The sequence below is a fragment of the Lepus europaeus genome, chromosome X, assembly GCF_033115175.1.
Source record: "Lepus europaeus isolate LE1 chromosome X, mLepTim1.pri, whole genome shotgun sequence".
Taxonomy (NCBI): domain Eukaryota; kingdom Metazoa; phylum Chordata; class Mammalia; order Lagomorpha; family Leporidae; genus Lepus; species Lepus europaeus.
In genome coordinates, this window is record NC_084850.1 from 54,740,430 (window position 1) to 54,749,085 (window position 8,656).

The 8,656-nt window shown below is 35.3% G+C and overlaps 1 pseudogene; it reads left to right on the plus strand.

Annotated features, from left to right (window-relative positions):
- The first annotated feature begins 374 nt into the window (after positions 1-374).
- On the plus strand, positions 375-546 carry LOC133753962 (U2 spliceosomal RNA; annotated as a pseudogene).
- Positions 547-8,656: the final 8,110 nt, after the last annotated feature.

The window sequence follows — 8,656 nt, forward strand, 5'->3', positions numbered from 1 at the left end:
GCTTATGGCCTGGGAAAGTAGTGAAAGACGACCCAAGTGCTTAGACCATGCACCCATGTGAGAGACCCAAAAGAAGATCCTGGCTCTTCACTTTGGATGGACCCAGCCCCAGCTGTTATGGCCATTTGGGAAGTAAACCAGCAGATGGAAGATTTTCTCTCTGTCTCTGTCTGTAACACTCTCTCTCAAATAAATAAATAAGAAATCTTAAAAAAAAAAAAGAAAAATGATGTTTTAATATTAAATTTGCATTTGGTACCAAGGAATTTTTCAGCTTTTTAGATATTTTATTAAGGAAATTCTGACATAAATATTCCAATGAGTAGTTATCACTGCATAGATTGACCCTCCAGGATATCAAATGGTATTATGTAATCGCTTCTCAGCCTTTTGGCTAAGATCAAGTATAGTATCAAATGGTATTGTGGTGAACAAGGATGTTAACAAAATTCCTAGGAGAATGTCATAAACTGAATTATAGTACACTATGTGAAATTTTCTGTTTGGAAAAGATCACCTCCTTCCATCCGTGACCAATGCCACTCAAGTTTATGTATTCAACTCTGAAATTTTATGAGACATAAAGTTAGTCTAACAATAATGTTTTATGTTCTTAGAGATGGTAGGAAGTAATATTTCATATACCCAACTTTGACAATAATCAACATTTAACTTGCTTCAACTCAGAAATTTTGTTAGATTAAGAACTTTATTAGGTATTGATTTTTTAAAAATTATATATTTCTTTGTACATGTAGGTGAGTTGGAGAACTTTAATAATATGAACTTATATGTTGAAAATATTTCTCTAATGAGATTTGTCTCAATGTAGAAATATTTCCTTAGTGTCTACAAAAGCCAGAAGAGGGGCTGGTGCTGTGGTGCAGCAGGCTAAAGCCCTGGCCTACAATGCCAGCATCCCATTGGGGGCCTGCTCCACTTCTGATCCAGCTCCCTGCAAACATTCCTGGGAGAGCAGCGGAGGATGGCCCAATTCCTTAGGCCCCTGCATCCACGTGGGAGACCTGGAAGAAGCTCCTGGCTGCTGGCTTCAGATTGGTTCAGCTCCAGCTGTTGCAACCATTTGGGGAATAAACCAGTAGATGGGAGATCTCTTTCTCTCTCTTTTTCTCTCTCTCTCTAACTCTTTCAAATATTAAAAAAAAAAAAGCCAGAAGAACCAGTGCTGATTACAGTCATTTGCTGTGGCTCCAGGTTTTCCCTCTCTCCATCATGTTAATTTCAAACTTTATGAAGTACCAATTATTCTCTGTACTGTAAACATCACTCTTGGGAATTACAATTTTCCAACCATCCAATCACATTTAGCATAGCAGTCAATTCTTATTTCTGTATCTCTGGATATTCTTCATTCAAAAACTTTACTCATGGAGATATATCTTTATAAAGCTTCTAAAGGACAATACTCAATTACACTAGTAAATATTTTTGTAGAGGAATATGATTAGAAATTAGAAGTTGTGAATAACCTCTCTTAAATGAGCAGTCACACATTAGAATTCTGTGATTATACTTGTCAAGTGATTTTCCCTCTAAGAGTAGTAGTAGTAGTAGTATATAGATACAAACTAAACAAAACTGAATTTAAGAAACAAGCAAAGCATAAATATTCCACTAAATTCCAGTGGAAATAAAAATATTGAGGAGTTATTGGCTGCAGTTCTATACATTACTGGCAATATTTTGTTCTTGATAAATGAAAGGGACTTCTTTGGCAGATCCAGGATCTGAGATTTGTCCTAATTAAGTATGGTAGGCTATAGCAATAGAAACATATGCACACCTCTTCACAGGAATAAGATTTTGATTCTGTTCCTCAATCTGTCATTTTCTAACATTATAACTTTTCACAGTATCTGCTTTCTCATCTACAAAATGGGAATAACGTTACCTAGTTTTCCAAGTTATCATGAAAAGGTTAAAGAACATGTAGCAGGGTGAAAATCTTTCATTTTAATAGTTGGTAACAGACTTCCTCCTAAGAAAGGAACTATAGGGCCTGTGTTGTGGTATATCAGGTTAAGCCATGGCTTGCAATGTTGGTGTTTCATATTGAATGCCAGTTTGAGTCCTGGATATTCCACTTCTCATCCACATTCCTATTAATATGCCTGGGAAGGCAGGCTAAGATGTCCCAATTACTTGGGTTCTTGCAACATGTGGGGGACCAGAATGGAATTCCAGGCTCCTGTCTTTGGCCTGGCAGAGCCTTGCTTGTTGCATCCCTGTTGCATCTCCCTCCCTCCCTCCTTCCTTCCCTCTCTGTTTCTGCCACTCTGCTTTTCAAATAAAATAAGTAAAACAACAAAAAAGTAAAAAAAAATAAGTAAAAATAAAAAATAATAAAGGTAAAAAAGGAAATAAAAATAAGTAAAAAATACATAAATAAAACACCAACAAAAAAAGAAGGGAATTGTATTTAGGAAAAGTAATCTACTTGTTTATCTATTGAAGATAAGGTCCTAAAACATGTTTTATTAAGAAATAGCAAGAAATGATTAACCTCTCTGAGAAGTGATCATAATTTTGTAGAGGGAGAAAAAAAGACAAGACAGGGAGAAAGAGCTAATCTCATGTTGCGGGTATTTTTGCACTAGAATGTTCTGCCTGATCAAACATTTGTTGTGCTGCACACACAAATGCCTTTTAAAAATAGTTTCTTGGGGCCTTCATTGTGGCATCCATATGGGATGCCAGTTCGAGTTCTTACTGTTCCACTTCTAATCTATTTCCCTGCTAATGTGCCTGGGAAAGCAGCGGAAGATGGCCTGAAGTTGGCCTCTGCATCATGTGCGGAGACCCAGGAAAAGCTCCTGGCTCCTGGCTTCATATGGGCCCAGCTCCAGCCACTGTGGCCATTTGGCAAGTGAACCAGAAGACGGAAGTCATCTCTCTCTCTTCCTCTTCCTCTGCCTCTCTATAACTGCCTTTAAAATAAATAAATATATCCTTAAAAATAAATAAATAAATAAATAAATAAAAGGGAACATTCCGTTCCCAAAAATAGTTCTTGTAATTAATTTAGATTAGAGAAGAGAATATTTGTAAGTTATTAGGGGATAAGATTTAGCCATCAGTTAAAGAAGGAGCTTGAAGCCAGAAGTGACAATGTAAGTCTTCATGAATATAGGATTCTAGAGCAGGGCATCAGACTCCACAGAATGAGTAATAAATGCTTAAATTAATTTGTCTAAATGTCAAAAGCCAGAGTGATTTCTGCCGATATCTTGGTAACTTGTGCAATTAACCTGCATGTAAACATATTTTAAATCATCAATAAATATCAACTAATATTGCATAACATGTAGGTAAGTGTCAGATTATACTCTAGGAATGCTTGAACTGAAATAGGAAAAGGGATATATAAAGTTTGAAATGCCGCCTTACCTTTTCACTGTAGCTGAAGTTACCTCTTCTATCTTTTCACAATTCGGAAGCATTATTCATGCACTGAAGAGACACTTCCAAAAGACTGAGTTTCTAGAAGTAGGGGCTGTGGCTGGGGAGTGCAGTGGAGGATGGCCCAGGTGCTTGGGCCCTTGTGCCCACATGGGAGACCAGGAAGAAGCACCTGGCTCCTAGCTTCGGATCGGCATAGCTCTGGCTGTAGTGGCCATGTCGGGGGTGAACCAACGGAAGGAAGACCTTTCTCTCTGTCTCTTCCTCTCACTGTCTGTAACTCTACCTGTCAAATAAATAAATAAAAAAACTTTAAAAAGTACACACACACACAAATCATACAATTATCTCAATAGAGGCACAAAAGAAATTTATCAAAACCCAGCGTTACTTCTTGATAAAAACTCTGAACTAATAAAGTATAGAAAGAATGTACCACAACATAATAAAAGCCACATATAACAAATCAATAGCCAACATCATATCAAATGGGGAAAAATTGTATGCCTCCTCCACCAGTTTTATTCAACACAGTTCTGAAAGTCCCAGAGAAGATAATTAATCAACAAGAAATAAATAAATAAAATAAATCCAAATAGAAAAGGGAAAACTTAAATTTTGTTTGTTTACAGATATATTAGGCATAGAAAACCCTAAATTTTCTACTGAAAAAAAGAAAGAAAATCAAAATTGTTAGAACTAATAAATGAATACAGTAAATTAGTAGGACACAATGGCAACATTTAAAAACCAATAGTGTTCCTATACACTAACAAGGGTCAATCTGAAAAAATAATAATAAAACAATCCCATTTATAATAGCACCAAAAATAATCAAAAACTTAGGAAAAAAGCTTAACCAAGGAAGAGAAACCTTGAACATTGGAAACTAAAATGTATTGCTGAAAGAAATTAAGACACAAATAAATGGAGAAATATTCTGTGTTTGTGGATTTGAACACTCAATTGTGTTAAAATGTCCACCATACCCAAAGCAATCTACAGAGTCAATGCAATCTCTATGAAAATTTAATTGGCACTTTATTTTGCAAAAATAAAAAGTAAAAATACTAAAGTTCAGATGGAATATCAATGGACATCAAATAGAGAAAACAATCTCAAAGAAAAGCAAAGCAAGAGCACTCACAAATCTTAATTTCATAAAAACATAAAACTGCAGTAATCAAAAAAGTATGTTATTGGCATAATATCTGAGATGTAGGCAAATGGGAAGGAAGGGATCAAAGAAATAAATTCTCATTTTTGTTAACCTAATCTTCAATAAAGGTGTCAAGAGTACAATATGGAGAGAGGATTGTCGATCTAACAAATGGTGTTGGGGAAATTGAAAATCTCCATGCAGAAGTTGGAATGGGACTCTTATCTTTTAACACATACAAAAATCAACTAACAAAAGAGTTGAAAAGTTAAATGTGAAGCCTGAAACTATGGAATTCACAGAAGAAAACACTGAGAAAAAGCTTCATGGCATTGAAATGTGCAATTATTATTTGAATATGACATCAAAAACACAGATAACAGATTGAAAAATAGATAAAGTGGGATAATGTAACTTAAAATTCAATGCTGCATAGGAAACAATACACAGAATGAAAATGTAACCAATGGAGTGGGAGAAAATATTGCACATATCTCATAAGAACTTAATATCTAGAATATATAAAGAACTCTTAGAATTAAATAACAAAATAAAATCTAATTGATAAATGGGCAAATAATTGGAATACACATTTCTCCAAAGATAAACAATTGGTCAACAAATATCTGAAAACAAGATGCTCAACATCATCAATCATAAGAGAAATGCAAATCAAAACCACATGACCTATTACTTCATGTTTATTAGGATACACAAAATCAAAATAGAAAATTACAAGTGTTCACAAGGATGGCATAAAATTGGAACCTTTGTGCACTGTTCATGGAATTATTAACTGGTATAAACACTGTGAAAAACAGTATGACATTTCCTCCAAAAAATTAAACATCATGCCTACCATATAACTCAGCAATTTCATTTTTAGGTATACACCAAAATTTAAAAATAGGGTAGCAAAGAGATATCTGAACACCTATGTTCACCCTAGTATTTTTCACAATAGCCAAAAATGTGAAAGCAACCAGAATGTCCATTAAAAGATGAATAAATAAAGCAAATGTATATACTAAATATGGAATATTATTCATTCTTAAGAAGAGAAATATTTGCTACAACATGAGTGAGATGTAAAACCATTGTAAATGAAATTAACCAATAACAGAAAGATAAATCCAACAGGATTTTACTGGATAATACATAAAGCATCCAAAGTAACTGAATTCAGAAATAGAAGGTACAGTGGTGATCATCAGGGGTTGGATTGAGGGGGAAACGGGACTTATTTTGTAATAGGCATAAAACTTATGTCATACAAAAGGAAAAAGTTTTAGAGACGTGTTGCACAACAATATGCATATAGGCAACGATACTGGTAAGTACCTTAAAATTGTTAAGAGACAGATATCCATATACAAAAGATTGAAACTTAAACCCTACCTCTCACCCCATAGAAAAATCAACTGAAATAGATCAAAGAGATAAATGTAAGGCCTGAATCTACAAAACTTTAGAAGAGAGCATAGGTGAACACTGGAGGTTATCAATTCAGGCAAAAATTTTTAATAGACCCCAAAATCATAAGTAACAAATGTCAAAACAGACAAATTGAATTATATTAAACTAAGCATTTTTGGTACAACAAAGGAAACAATAAAGTGAAGAGACAACTGACAGAATAGGAGAAAATATTTGCTAACTATTGATTAATATCCATAAATATAAGAAACTCAACAATAAAAAACCAGTTAAGAAATGGGCAAAGTATTAGAACAGACATTTCTTCAAAGAAGAACTGCAAATGGACAACAAATACATAAGAAAATGCTTAGCCACATTAATCACAGGGAAATGTGAGTCAAAACCACAATAAGATATCATTTTACTATTTAAAAATATTTTTAAAGATTTTATTTATTTGTGAGCAGTTACAGATAGAGAGAGGAAGAGTCAAAGAGAAAGGTTTCTCATCCATTGGTTCACTCCCCAAACAGCCACAATGGCCAGAGCTGAGTCCTTCTGAAGCCAGAATCCAGGAGCTTCATCCGGGTCTCCCACATGGGTACAGGGGCCCAAGCACTTGGACCATCTTCTACTGCCTTCCCAGGCCATAGACAGAGAGTTGGATCAGAAGAGGAGTAGCCAGGACACGAACTGGCACCTAAAAGGGGTGTCTGCATTGCAAGTAGAGGCTTAGCCTACTACCCCACAGTGTTGGCCCCAAGATTGATTGATTGATTGATTGATTGATTTGTTTGTTTTAATTTATTTGAAAGTTAGAGTTAGATATGTAGAGAGACAGAGAAAGAGAGATCTCCCATCCACTGGCCATTATGACCAAGGCTGGGCCAGGATGAAGCCAGGAGCCAGGAGTTTCTTCCAGGTCTCCTACATGGGTAATGGCTTTTCCAGCCCATTAGCAGAAAGCTGGATCAAAAGCGGAGCAGCCAGGTCTCAAACCGACATCCATATGGGATGCCGGCATTGCAGACAGCAGCTTTACCCACTATACTATACTATCATACTATTGTTAGAATTGCAGTGATTAAAAGGATAGACAACAAAAAAGCTAGCAAGGACATGAAGTAATAGAAGCCCTAATACACTGTTGATGGAAATACAAACTGGTATAGCCCTTCTGGAGAACAACATGGGGAGTTCTTAAGAAATTAAAATATATGCTCCATACTAACCAGCTATTCCACTTCTAGTAAGATATCCAAAGGAAATACCATCAGTATATCAAAAGAGATACCTGCAATCCAATGTTGATTGCAACAATACTCACAATAGCCATGATATGGAATCAAATTTGATGCTCATCAATATATGAATGGATAAAGAAATATGTGCTAAATGTAAACAATGGAATCAGCCAATAGGAAGAATCAAATCCTGCCACCTGCAACAAAATGAATGGAAGTAGAGATCATGATATTAAGTTAAATAAACAAGACAGAAAGACAAATACTGTATGTTCTGTCTCATATGTGGAAGGTAAAAATTCAAAATAGTTGACATGAACTTAAAATAGTGACTGTTATAGTTGGGATCAGTGGGAGAACGGAGGACAGAGTGGTTGGATAATGGGTACCAAAATACAACCAAATATAAGTAACAAGTTCTGTTGTTCCATAGTACACTGAGGTTACAATAGTTCACAATAATGTGTTAGGTTTTGCAGAAAGAATTGAAAAAGAGGAGCTAGAGGCCCCAAAGAAATGATAAGGAAATGGAAAGGCTAATTGCCTGTTTTCATTGATGTATACTTGCATATGTGTTGAAATATATAATATACCTCATAAAAATATATAAGTATGACATGTTAATCAAAATATAAAATAATTAATAAAAATAAAATTAAAAAGTTGAAAACAATTGTTCAAAGGGTAAGTTTATGTTATATGTTTTTATGACAATGAAAATCCATAATACTGTGATCCATAATTAACTTTGCTTTTTTCTGTGTTGAAATTGGAAAGTATATCTGCTTGTGGAAGTGAGTATTGCTGGACCTCTAGCTACATCTCAGAACTATTCATTTACTGTCCAGATCTGGAACATTTCTTTATGTGGATGCCACATGCCTAAGCTGTGCTGCACTGCCCCAGGCTCCATTCTTCTTTGTGAGGAGAAATCTCTCCTGTTCTGAGTACATGATGAACTTCCTTGTATTGATTAAGTCTGTGCCTCAAGTGTCACCTGGCCAGCCTCATCAGTACATCTGCTCCCCTAGAGAAAGAATGTGTCTTTAACTTTAGGAAAAAGGTTTGTGCAGTTGATCACTTTTGTCAGCTATTGGGAGGGACCAATAACTTGCCAAGTGAGACTGACACACATTAAATACACTGATCTTGATATGTCTTCCTTCTTTCTGTGAATAAAACAATGTTTCAGCCAGCCCATTGCATGTTGAGCCATTCCTGGAGACAGTGAATCGACAGAAGATGAATTGGGCTGGGGTCTGTGGGCTGCTACTTCAGGTAGCATTTTGCCATTTGATGAAAATCATCATCATAATTGGTAGCTGGATCTTCATACTTGAATAACATCAATGAGCTAAACAATGTATTTTTTGGATGTGTGAAATTAAAAAGTGAAATATGTCTGCATACTTTA